At 46.8% G+C, this 13172-nt stretch overlaps 1 pseudogene; it reads left to right on the top strand.

The window, feature by feature from the left end:
• The window catches only part of LOC8050463, a 135034-nt pseudogene continuing 121862 nt past the window's right edge, over nt 1–13172 (top strand).

Here is a 13172-nt window from a genome sequence, read left to right on the forward strand (position 1 = left end):
TCTCGGTGCCGTATCAGAAGCGCTCGGCTGCCTGGGCCGGTGTTTGCGAACTGAGCCTCTTGATCAATCATGGTCCGCCGGCTGGGGCCCAATCCCCCTCGCCGCAGACTCCTCGTGCAGGAAGGGGTGGCTGGCGCTTCGTAGTGCACCGTAACGCTTCGCCGGATTTCGAGGGACCAGTGTCCAGGCTCCGTCGCGAAAGTTGCGGAGGACCAGGCTGTCGCCAGCGTGGTACAGAACTGCCGTCATGGCCCGTGGATCTTATCACGTGTGAGTTACGTTTGCTTTTATAGTGTTGGCACGTTGGGTTAGAGCGAGGCTTTTGGGTGGGCCTTCCGCGCCGTTGGCGACCCGAGCGGCCAAAAAAGCGTCGCTGAGGTCGACATTCCACGATTGGCCTAGCGCTCGCTACGTCGTCTTTAGTTAAAATAATTTTGCTTTCGTTTAGGTAGGCAAGAGTAATGACAATCTATGCTGTCAATTTTGATGGTGATGGTCTACCGTTCACAACTTTGATATGTTGTATATGTACGAACACACACACAGCATCCAACTTATCGGTTACCTCCGAGGATAAGTATCCAGGATTACAGCTCGTGACGTCACGGCGAGGTAAATCCCAGTCGTCACGTGACGGACGGGAGCCATAAGAAGGTGCCACCGAAACATTTCGGCGACTTAGGAAAAGCAGTGCATATGGTACGTTCCCGCTGTTTCGTGATTGGTCGTCCGGCATTCCGATCGGCTAACGCCGCAACCCCATTGGCTGCAGAGCGATGATAAATGGCTCAGGACTCTCTACGCCCTACATTTTTTGAACCGTCAATGACTTTATAGTTTGAAGAGAAGCACTCCCACGCGCATAAAGAAATTATAAAAGAGGAATGCAAAGCTCGCCACCTCGAGCTGTTTTTTTTTTTTTTTTTTTTGCTTTTTATAACGTTGAAGCGAAACCAACGATGGGACAAGGAACTGGCGAGTCTGGGAGCGAGATACGGTAATTGGTGGGTTCATGCAAAACGAACTACAAATCCACCAACGAACTGTTGGGGGATATATGTGTTCGTTGTGGGCGGAGTTCTGAGATGACACTTCGGTTTAGGCGTAAACATATGACCTGTGGGATTTTCTAACCACCAACACAGGTACAGTGCTAATCACACTTGTCTATAACGCGCGAGCGTGCGGCTTTCTCCGGGGAGTGCTAGACTGGTGGCATTCGCGGAAACTAAGCTAGTCACGTGACGCAACATGGAACAACCCGCTCGAGGGGCGTCCTGCCCACTCTATCAGCTGGCGGCGAACGCGGAAGGCTGCTCGCACGCTTTTTACAAACATCATTGCTCGAACAATAAACAGACTGAAGCATGAAGACGTAGCAACCATGTCGTCATCAAAAAACAAAAATATAAAAAAAAAACACTTTACTTTTATCGCTTATCAAGCTGATAGAGTGGGCAGGACACCCCTCGAGCGGGCCGTTCCATGTTGCGCCACGTGACTAGCTTAGTTTCCGCGAATGCCACCAGTCTAGCGCTCCCCGGAGAAAGCCGCCCGCTCGCGCGTTATAGACAAGTATGATTAGCACTGTACCGATAGAGTAACCAAAAGGTTATCTCAACAGCGGTGGCGATCTCAAAGGAGCCGTCAAACCTAGTAGCGCGACGTTTAGGGCTACATTACCGCGGGTCGGTTCGATAGAGTACCTTCGTCGGTGCCAATGATCGCAACCTTGTCTCACTCTCTCGAATATAGCGGAAGAGAAGACACGCGTACCAGAGTAAGGACAGAGTCAAAGAGCATTTATCAGAACACTCTTACAATTAACTTAAAATGTAAACCGTGCTAAACCAAAACCTAATTAAAAAAAAAATCTTATATAGAATTACTTCCTTCCCATGTGCTCTCGTGGATGGGTGTTTCAACGCGTTGCATTCTACTCCAAAAGAAGAAAAAAAAATGAAAAAATGGGTAGACATTTCTTTTTTAGCAACTTTTGTTAACTTAGATAGATAATTATCAACTTCAAATAGCACGAACGCCAAGGTTTTCTCGCTGTTAAGACGCGAGAAAGACGGCCGCGAGCGTACCCGATTGCCGGCCGCGCGCCTCGCTGCACATCCGTGACGTCACGCTTGGGTGGCGGGGAAAACTGGGGAAAAACTAGGGAGAACAATGTTTCGGTTTCGGCAGCAAACAAAATATCACTTCTTCTAATTAACAAAAGTGAATCTGGGAGAAGGAGATAGCATTTCGGAATCAGGAAGCCATCTGCATTCAGATTATGCCTTTGGATTTGGCAGCTCAAAAAATCAGCGGAGTTCCCCTTTAACGTTGCAACTTTTTCTACTTAAGCTCTCATTATTCCCCTCCAATTGGCGTGGAAAACGCGTCTCCATAACCCCGGTTACTGACACTTGTAAAGGAAAGCATGTTCGTGTGTAAGTCAAATAACGGTGTAATGCGCGAAGTGACAAGGTCAAAGCTCCGCCAAAAACTAACACAGGCATTTCCGCTTACCAAAGCTTGTAATAGAAGACGGCTTTACTTTTCGTGGTAAACCTAAACTTGTCACATAACAAACATACATCGATGTGGGCAATGGTCACTGTGCCAGAACTAAAGTCATGAATACCTCAAAGGGGGGTCTGTGAATCATCTTTTCATTCTCCCGCTCTCCCGTGCCTTCACTTGACTGGGGCATCTATAGATGGCGATCTCTAAGTTTCGCTGCTGATTATTAATTTTCATCTTGATTTCAGAGTATATTAATCTTCGAAACTTTTAATTATACTATAGCTTTACAGGCACCCAGCCGAATTTCAAAATTTGACTATGAGATACTGTTCACTAAAATACTATTTGTACAAAAAATCTATATTCGTTACTTCCACGTGTGAATTGCACACAATATGATGTTATGAAGTATTGACCTTCAGTAAAACCATATGTGTGATATGAAGAAAGATATGCTTAAGATTTGTGATTTCCGATATTTACTGAAAAAATACCAACAATATATTCACCGATTTTTTGTTGTTGGTTGTTTTATCGGTAAAAAATTAGATAATAAAATAAATTCTGAGTTTATTATAACCGGAGACTGCGGGGTATCACACGTAAGCACTCCAGAGTTTAGATATTGCTAATGGCGTCACGAGTCTTCGAGAATATGCAGTCAGAAAGATCCAATGCACCAAACAGGGACATATTTTATGTTCATGTATGCACTTTCGCTCGCTTTCTGCATCCCTGTTTTCTTTCTTTTGTGCATCTTTTTGCCACAATTTCTTCGCTCGAGTCGTGCAAATAAATAGCAAGCATCGATAAACGTCCACATCGTTTTATTGAAACAAGTATTTACTAATTACGCCGTAATGTAAAAAAATAAAAACAAAAAACCAATCGCTAACTATTAGGATTCCTAACCATAAGTAACATACGAGACCTCAGTTATCTTTTTTTAGCAATATTTGAAGCGACATGATTTCCAAATATTACTGAACACTGGAAAGAGACACCTATGGAGGCAAGTTTTCTGATACCAAGCGTGATCTCTCTTGAATGATGGTCGACCGACTCGCGGACGTTTCTGATTAGACAGCGGACAGATAAGGTGACGGTTGAGTCATGCAAGTGTCCGCAGATAGGACTGCGGGAAGTACGGAGGATTGGGAACTCAACTCCTGTGGACGGGGGACCTCCTCGGCTAAAACACCGGCGGTGAATAAAGATAATAAACACATCGAGATAAGAGAATCGGAAGATGCAGGTTCGCTGTCCCGAACGCGTCTCCTCCGACTGGTGTATTTAGACTCCTCACGACCAAGTATCAAAAGGGGTCCCGAACTGGCCACAGATGATGTCACAGAAGCAGGCGCAATCCTGGCGATTGGGGCTAGAAGTCCCGGCAGAAAGTACGAGCGAACGCGAGTGTCGCTGCCGTCGCGGAGTCCTAACCCTGGTTGTCGAAGTTTCCATGTACTTTCAAGCTTGAGAGCAACCTGCAGCGGAGCAGACGTCTGCTACATTTGCCATTGCTGCTGCTGTGACACAGCCAGGATCGCCGCGGCCGTCGTCAACATGACACTCTTATGACGCCATTAGGCGGAGATCAAGGGACCAGTTTGCGGGATGTGGGGTAAACACACCAGTCAGAAACGCGTACCGGACAGCATAATTCAACAGCATAATTCAGGGAACGGTTCTCAGGTGCTACCGCTTTCTGTCGGCTCTTTTAGATAAGCGCGAATGTGAAGTTCGCAAAACAAAAACGAAACAGTTATTTTTATTTTATTGATAACGATAAGGATAAAGAGAAAAAGAGTGACGACGACGTTGATAATGATGACAATGACCCATGAATGGCCTAGATTCGAATAGACACTGTCTTGGCTGAGTTGTGACGCCGCGAGGCCAGGTAATACGGGGATAGCCGTTATTAGAGAGTTTTGGTATATAGTTTCGACACCTTCGATATCGGAACCTGGTAACGATACGATGCGTGCGCAAAAGCGTCGGCGGATGTATCGTTATCGGAGTCGTCGGAACGATTTGCTGAAATTCCCTATTTGCGAGATACGGCAACGTTTCTGTTTCGTATAAGGCCGTGACGTTAAGTGAAACTGTGACGTCACGGAAAACGCTTCCCGCTAAATTTAGTGAAATCCCATAAAAATTAGCCTCGTGGACTTTTTTGTCGTATAAGTGTGGCAATGACACCACTTAGAGCCTGCATTCACTTCCGAGCAGGGGCGGATCCAGAACTCCGTTTTCGGAGGGAGCGGAAAATTTGCAAGGATACTATTCTCCCATTCTTTCGTGTGCACCGGAGGGTCCACCCATGTCTTATTGCCCTCCGAAAAGGGGGGAGGAGGGAGGTCGACTTTGTTTGGGGAAGGGGGGGCCCGCCCCTCCCTTGAATTCGCCCCTGCTTCGGAGCATTCTGAAGCTGCTCTCGATCTTTCCGTCCAACCCAAAGGTGCTTCGGATAATCGTCCGAATGGTGCTTACCGAGTTTCATTATCGTTCACAGACTCGTGCCCGTCCGCCCTTCGGCTTCACATGAATCGTGAGCCGTTTTTCATCATCGCATCAAACTGCCAATTACAATTATATTTTCCACGATTTCAGGTGCACTCTTCTTTTTCATATGTGTTCGTTGCGAGCTTTGGGGAGTGCTTGGCCTACGGTCACTAAATACAGAAGCAAAACACAAACAAGATGCTTTTTTTCATTATCTGGGAAGCGTTGACACCGTTAATGCTAAGTAGCATGCATTTTTAAGCTGACTGCAGTATTAATGATAAAAATAGCTACGTATCTTTGTGAGCGTATATTGTGCGCATGCTGTAAGAATGGCGACACCGCCATGCAGGTGCCGCTACTCTTCTGAATGTAATAAATAATATATTCATTATTTTAAGTGTTGAAGTAGTTTTTAGGAATGAAAAATCCCTTTTCGGTTGCCGTAATATTACGAGATTGTCTATTTTTTTCCTTACTTCGTTCATACTAAAAGTAAAACAAAAAAGCTTCCAGACATAACCTCGATTTAAGCTGCTTTTGGACTCTCAGGCTAACGTCCTGGGGCTAAACATTTGGTGCAGACTTGGGTACCAGCGCTCGGTATCAGCACCTAAACCAGTGTTTACGAATTTTACTTTTATACTATTATCATTTAGTCCTGAATGGTCTCTATTCAACATGTCAATATTCATACATATTAATTCTTGTAGATTTAGTTAAGGTCTCTAGATTTTACACCAAATCTAAAAAAAAGGCAACCAATTGCAGGTTCAGGCATTTCAGTAAAAGGGAATGAGAAAAATACAAAAAAAAAATAGAATCAAATCTCATCTAGAGAACGAGGCAAAACAAGCGAATGCAATATTAAAATCTCCATGAACATACACAAGCACAGATGATGTTAAAAAGAACAAGATCAAAGTAATCATTTTATTTATTTCACAAAACTGCCACCGAAGTAAAAGGCCACGGCAGGAGTATGCACTAGAACTAGGACTCATGCTGAGCATATAACAAAGTGGATCAAAGAAGAAACAAATGCAGATAAATGACATTAACACATCATACACCATCAAAATGTTTCCTTAACACTTCATAAACGCACAGGTAGATTTACTGGCATATACGATCAATTCTACGTTTCATAAAATATTTCTACAGCCCTTACACCTCCTAAAACTGCGACTGATACGGTACACCTGAAGACTAAATAAATTGTACAAAGCGCAAGGAATTCAGCATCAAGTTCTTTGATCAGACAGGTCTGCAGGAATCCCAGACTTTAGATGCGTACTCAAAAGAAGGATGCACGAGTGTGTATGCTGCAAAGTTGACTCGCCTTATGAATCCATCCCCTTCTGCAACACGCCTGACACAAGCTTGACGTCCTCGAGATGCCACTGAAGTATGCGTTCTGCACCCCAACTCCACCAGTACAACATTAAAACCATGGGAGCCACAAGAAAGACGAAACTTAAAAGCTTTCTCGAGGGTTCCAATTTCATCCATACAGTCCCACTCATTTTGAACTTTTCGAGAGACTTAAGTTGATCTGCAGCGAGAAAACGCTTAAGTCAAACTTTTAAATTGTTCTCTTGACGTTGCAACTGATACTCCTGTCGTTGCGCCAATATCAGCTTATGCTGCATTGAATTCAGTCGTCTTTATAGCTTTTCTTTTATTCATTAGTACATCACAAAGACTGGCATCTTAATGATACTGCCTGATGCCAAGTGCACACAGTGTGTCTGTAAAACAAATAGTCTTGTTAAGTGGCTAACAGTGAGACAATAAGCTCGGATGTAAGTAACAGTGTGTAACTGTGTGACCCCTCCAGGAAATAGACATCACTTGAAAATTAATATTCATCAACAGCTGTTGTTGATGCGGCAATCTGCCCAGGACAAGCTGGGGAAGCAAGGGCCTTGGGGCGCTGCTGTGACCTTGCTCAGGGCGCCGTGGGAGGACACACACTCCTACAATGAACAAATGAACAGAGGCGACACTAGGTGTGTCCCGGTCGACCGGGAAACAGTATCATTGCGCCAAACTCATAAGCAGCTGGGGTTGCCGAAGCAGACTGTCCTGGAAAAGCTGGGGAAGTTAGGTTCTGCAGAGCGCCGCTTGGAACTTGCTGAAGGGCCTAAGGAGGACACACACTTCTAGAATTGACAGCAGGTGTGCCTCAGTCAACCTGGAAAGAGCATCGGACTGCCAAACTCACCAACAGCTACCGTCGATGCGGCAGGCTGCCCCGAGGAAGAAGCTCCGCTCGAACCTTGCTTGGGGGGGGGGGGGGGGGGGGGGGGGGGGGGAGGGGGGGGGGAGGGGGGGGGGGAGGAGGGGGATGACATGCATTCCTAGAATGAACAGAGATCACACTGGTGGACGGTGTGGCTCGGTCGACCACGAAGCAGCGTCGGACTGCCAAACTATAACGAGTGGCTGCGGTCGCTGCAGCAGTCTGTCCTGGGGATGTCTCAGTACTGTTGGCATTGCCTTGTTGTGCACTGTTCAGGCTTTGCTGGGGGTGTCTTAGTGACTTTGGGGATTCAACTAAAACAAATAAATGGAACTGCATTTTGTAAAGGGGGCATCGAAAATCCTCTGTTTGTGTATCAAATCTGCATTGTAAAACTGATGTAACGAGTCTTACTGAAGAAAAAATATAATTATGTAAGACGTTGCGCATACAACTTACATTTCCAGTTTCCTTGCGGTGGTGGTTTACTCTATTTTGGTTGAAGGTAACGAAAGAATAAATTTTTGGGAGCGCATCCTTCCTAAATTATTTTGCTCTCCTTTGTTTCGCACAATTGGTGTTTCGAACTGGTCGACTCTCAGGTGATCCTCGAATGGACCTAAGAGATCGGATCTTAGTCATGAGCATAACATGTTACGCCACCTCAAACACACATTTTTGCCGTTCATAAGTTGGCCTCCTCGTGAAGTCTGCACTGTCAAAGCCGCTGGTGCGAGCATGGGGTTTATCTCGAATGTCTTATTTGCTCCTGTTCTGGTTTCGATAAGACTGCGAGAGAAGGAGACCCTATAGACCAGGGGTGGTTAAGCTGCGGCTCGCGAGCCGCTTGCGGCTCTTCGCGTGTTAAAGTGCAACTCGCGGCTCCCTCCCATTTCGCCCCGCCCCCCTCCAAAACAAAAAAAAAAAAAAAAAAGAAGAAAGAAATGGAACCGGTTTTAAATCGAAAGACAGGTTGCGGTTTGGTAGTGTAGTGCTACTGCTACCTTACGTGTAATTGGACTGTTTTTGACTCGAAGAGATTGTAAATAATTAAAAACAAATACCTCCGACTTGCATAACAATACCAGCATTTATCAGACGTTTCGTCTCCTATACGGGAGACATCATCAGTGCGGCCTGGGAACACCCGACTAGCTACCAGAAATCCAACGCTTCTTCTTCCTTCTCTTCATCCGTAGCGCTGGTTCTGCCGACTTCTTCGTCCATGGCATACGGGAGACATTATCATCGTCTGCCCTCACTTCAACTTCTTTTTACGTCCGTCCTGGATGGTAAGTTAAATGACAAGTTATTTCAGGATGTCGGTGTATACGTCGGGGAGGGGGCCGCGGTTAGAATTGCAGGCAGATGGGTCACTGCGAATACACCATGATTCCACAAATATTCTGGGGCCCCACCGTTCTTCGCGTGCCAGGGTCACAGTGTTCGCCAGGTCAAAAGTGTGACCAGTCGCCCAGCAATGGTCCACCAGTTCAGTTTTTGATCTTGTGGCATGTGTTGCCTTCTCCACGTCTCTTTTGTGCTCTTTGAGGCGGGTACTCCGTTTGCGGCCAGTTTCTCCGATGTAACACTTGTCACAGTTGGTATTGTTATGCAAGTCGGAGGTATTTGTTTTTAATCATGAATCCCGGCTTTTGGAACATTTTTGCATGAGATTGTAAATAGTTCGAGTTTTGTTTATTGCTCTAAACAAAAGTTTGCCTCTCACCCCCATCCCCCCCCCCCCCCCTCCCCCCGCGGCTCTTGGAAGGTTCGTGGTCATGTTTGCGGCTCTTACAGCCTGGCCATCCCTGCTATTGACCAACACCTGGCCCTCACGTCACGCCGCTACGGTGGCACTGCTATTGGCAGGGCGCATGCGCAGACGCTTTACATCACACCATAGCCTCCTTTATACTCACAAAGCCTGGCAGTCCGACGACGAAGCCATAGAGCGCTGGTCGCAGATTTGGAGCGCGAGGATCTGGTGGCACAGAGCACCAAAGAGCCATTTCTCGGGGAACTTGGACGTCAGCGCACAGCTTTTGCAGCGGCGAGGACTCGAACACACACTTGTTCGCTCGGGAGAAGTGTGTTTCGGCGTCTCGCCGCAGCGAGGCGGCAGTCACGTGGCTCTCCCCTCATCCGTTGTCTGCCGCTCCCCATTTTCCATTTCGGCGGCGGCTTCTCTTGGCGATCTGCCAGGCTTTGTCAGTATGTAGGAGACTATAATCACACAAATCTGGTTTTTGAGCACGCGCGGCGCCTGCACCTCGTGTGGGCTTGTTTGTAAACAACGCGTTGGCCTATTGACGCCACGAGAGCGAACTTATTTTGAGCGGGCCAAACACACACGCTCCTCGTGCAGTAAGAGCGTCGTCAGAAAAAGCATACTCGTGCTCGTCGAACTCGCTTCGCTCGCACCTGTGTTGAAACGGGATATACACCTTTTCCACAAGGGCGCAGCCATCTTGACTGTCGTCACATCTGGTATCCGGTAAAACATCGCTTTGATCCCTCCACGCCGCTGGAAGGTGTTTACGAAAAATGCGTGATATTCACACATGCTTGTTTCGCCTCACATATATTTTCTCGAATATTTCAGGTTGAAATGTTTTATTATTTTTTCGTCTCGCATACCAGATACAGAACCCACGTGGCTGGGAAGGACACGAAACACAACATGTCTGCAGATACATCCACGTGCTCGCGTCAGCAGCCGCGACAGCGTTGCAAAGTATTAACTTTGTGCAAAAATAAAGCATGGCACGACAACAGGTATACGCAACACTTGATGAACGATGGTACTCCGCACCTTCGCGCGCACCCGTAAGTGGGAGCGAAGCCGATGCTGCAAGCACAAGCAGGCTTGTTTTGAATGATACTTATTTCCACGGCACGTGCCTCCGTGCATGCCAAGTCGCTAGCGTTTTGCTTGCTCTTACATCGTTCGCGCTTACAGTGTAATGGAGTGCATAACTCGCTCTAGACAGTTGTCTTTTTGCATTTTGGTGAGCTTTATTCAGGTCCCCTACCTCCCGTCGGGTTGAAAACTTTTCCACCGACACAGCAAAGCAAGATCTTCCTCCAATATTCATTTTCCGTTCCAGAGGGGTCACTGAAAAGCTTGTTTCCCCTCTCCGGCCGACTTTTGCACCGGTAGGCGCAGCAGCCCGTCAGCTGTGGCGTAGCAACATCTGTAGGCCCGCCAAGGGAGTGACTGGGAAAGTAGTAACGGCCGGAAGTCCAAAACTGAAAGCAGGATGTCACGCGACTTGGCTGGCCAATAGTGTGCGCGGCGGCTTTTTCAAAGGATGGCGCCACTTTTCCCAGGTTAGAGGGGCTTTATTCCGACGCTGCTGTCGACGCCATCTATCAATACGTTCGCCAAACGCGCCACGCCCCCCGAATCGGTCGTCTGCGTCACTGTCCGCCGTTGACCCCGGCAATTTTTTTATTTTTTTTTTTTTGCTCTACTGTTTACAGAAAGGAAGCTACACCTTTTAATTTTACGGTGTAAATCACACCCGTCGAATATACCTTTGAGGAATGGTTTATATCGCTACGCTGCAGGCGCCGATTTTTACGGTCCTTTTTACATCAAGCCTCGGCATTTCAGACATCGTATAGTTGGCCACCGGGGGATAATATTTTCGGGAGTCGCCACATCCTGCGTTTCTGAGTCCTTAGAAACGCATAAATAGTTGACTTTGCTGACTGAGGAACGCAACACTGCACAAATGTGGGAATGGCCGTTGCCTTGGCACATGCATAGCTGGTACCCCCAATTTACTAGTCAATTAGTTAATTCGACTGTGCCACTGACTCATACGATGAATACGGTCGTAGACGCCCATCTCGTTCATCTCTGTACACTCCTATTGGATTGAACTTGCTTGCCTGATTATCTTACAACTTAACACGTTACTTTGGGAAATAGAAACGGTACATGTATGTACCTTATGTCCCTGGAGTTACGGTGCCGAAAAAAACAACAACAACAACAACAATACTGATGCGTAATACAAGATATCATTTTTATTTAGTTAAATAAAAAAAAAACGTCGAATAAATGTGCAACACTGGCTGACACATAAGTCAGGAAGGTGAACTTATATTTTATTTTATATTTGTTTCGTAAGAGGAAGAATTTAAAAAAAAATTACCGTGGCGGATGCTACAAGTTATTCCAGCCAATCCAGCGCTGTGAACATATCACGTGACCACGTGCCCCGTGCGTCGCTACGCTCCTCCGGAAGGTCACGTGGAAATCACACGACATTGAATTGGCTCCGATGGCTCATAGAGTTCATGGTTCAGCGCAAGGTAAAAGGGGGCAGGGTATATGTGAATACCGCTCGAACGAGAGCATCTCTCCAGGCCTGCTACAACGAAGTTACGCGTAGCCCACACCTGCTGTTCCCAAAACGACTACGGCGAACCCTCATTATGTTCTACCATCTCCGCGTCTGTGAACCGCCCAGTTCGGTAGCCGCAAGCAACTTAACGGCGGTCAACTTGTATCAGCGAGTTTTAGAATAACGTATACCCAAAATCTTTGCGCATATAAAATGAAATGAAATTAAATTAAATTGTTATTTCCAGAAATTTACTCTGGCGGGCCTCCAGACAAAAAGCTACTATATGGTAACTTGATTGGGTCTGGTGCCCTAAAGCAAAACAAGCATAGCAATCTGGCAGAAAAGTGGGATACATTGAAAAGCCTCGTTGTATAGACATTCCAATTAGCGCTCTCTGGGCGGCACCATTTTGTGCGACCGCAGCGCCCTCTCCACACATCCGGGAAGTTCAGCGGCTTCGGCGGGGTAAAACGAGAGAGAGGGCACGCGCGCGACTCCGCTAGCAGACGACAAACCGGGAGGTTGCCGTTCTCCATCTTTGGGCTGTAGCGGCGGGCTGTACGGAACATCGAACTCTCGCTCGTGGCTGCCGTTCTGAAGTAGTTCGCGTTCTTAGAATAGTTGTGGCTACTCCAAAATCAGCCTATAGCTCTCTGTTGTTCTGTTTTGCTAAATGAGCAACTAGCATATCTTTTTTCCGTTACTTAAATAGCAGTTGAGTCAGCCGGCAGTACTACCCTCAACTACTGCTTGTATTGTGGCAGGAGAGCACGTTTTATTTATTATTTCACACTTCCACTCACGGTCGCTAAAGGCCTACACCAGTACGAACTTGTGTATAGTAAAAAAGGTACAGCCACCGGATTTACTTTTCGCCAAAAAGACCGGCCAATCAGACACAGTTTTCCCAATATTTTTTTTTTTATTTGCACGCAGGTAACAGCGCAATTGGACCCCGTGAGTCTTTTTATCTAGCATAATATTACACGACAACTGGCATACCAAAATCTGCGCATCTGCGCTTGAAAGTTCCAAAATGACGCGATTTTAAACAGAGTTTGCACGCCAGCCGGACGCTACCTACAGGCTACAGCCCACTCGGCGGGGCGGACGTCATGCGGGGTGAGAGGGGGAGTGCATTTTTTTCTCTTTTACCCTCTCTGCTATGACCCTCATGGAACGGTCTATACCATATAGAGTTTCTCTTTCAAACTAGGCATGTACTTCAGTAACAATAAACACAGTAGACATGTGAGAGCGCAGGAACGTTCGGCAGGTAATAGCCTCGTCGCCACTGCATGCACATGCGCCGAGCTCGAAACCGCGTTTTGGTTGGGGACGACGCTATATTTCTTTCCGTACGCGCAGCTATTGCATATACGCTATTCTGAAACTGGCCATTGCAGTTCCATGCTCGGCAATAGAGAGTTTTAGCAGATGGTTTCGATACCTCCGATACCCCCGATAACGATACGATGCACGCGCAAAGGCGGCGGCGGAAGCGAATTATTGGGTATCGTTATCGGAGTCATCGGAACGAT

This window comes from Ixodes scapularis, unplaced genomic scaffold, assembly GCF_016920785.2.
Source record: "Ixodes scapularis isolate PalLabHiFi unplaced genomic scaffold, ASM1692078v2 PGA_scaffold0__279_contigs__length_252992795, whole genome shotgun sequence".
Classification (NCBI taxonomy): Eukaryota; Metazoa; Arthropoda; class Arachnida; order Ixodida; family Ixodidae; genus Ixodes; species Ixodes scapularis.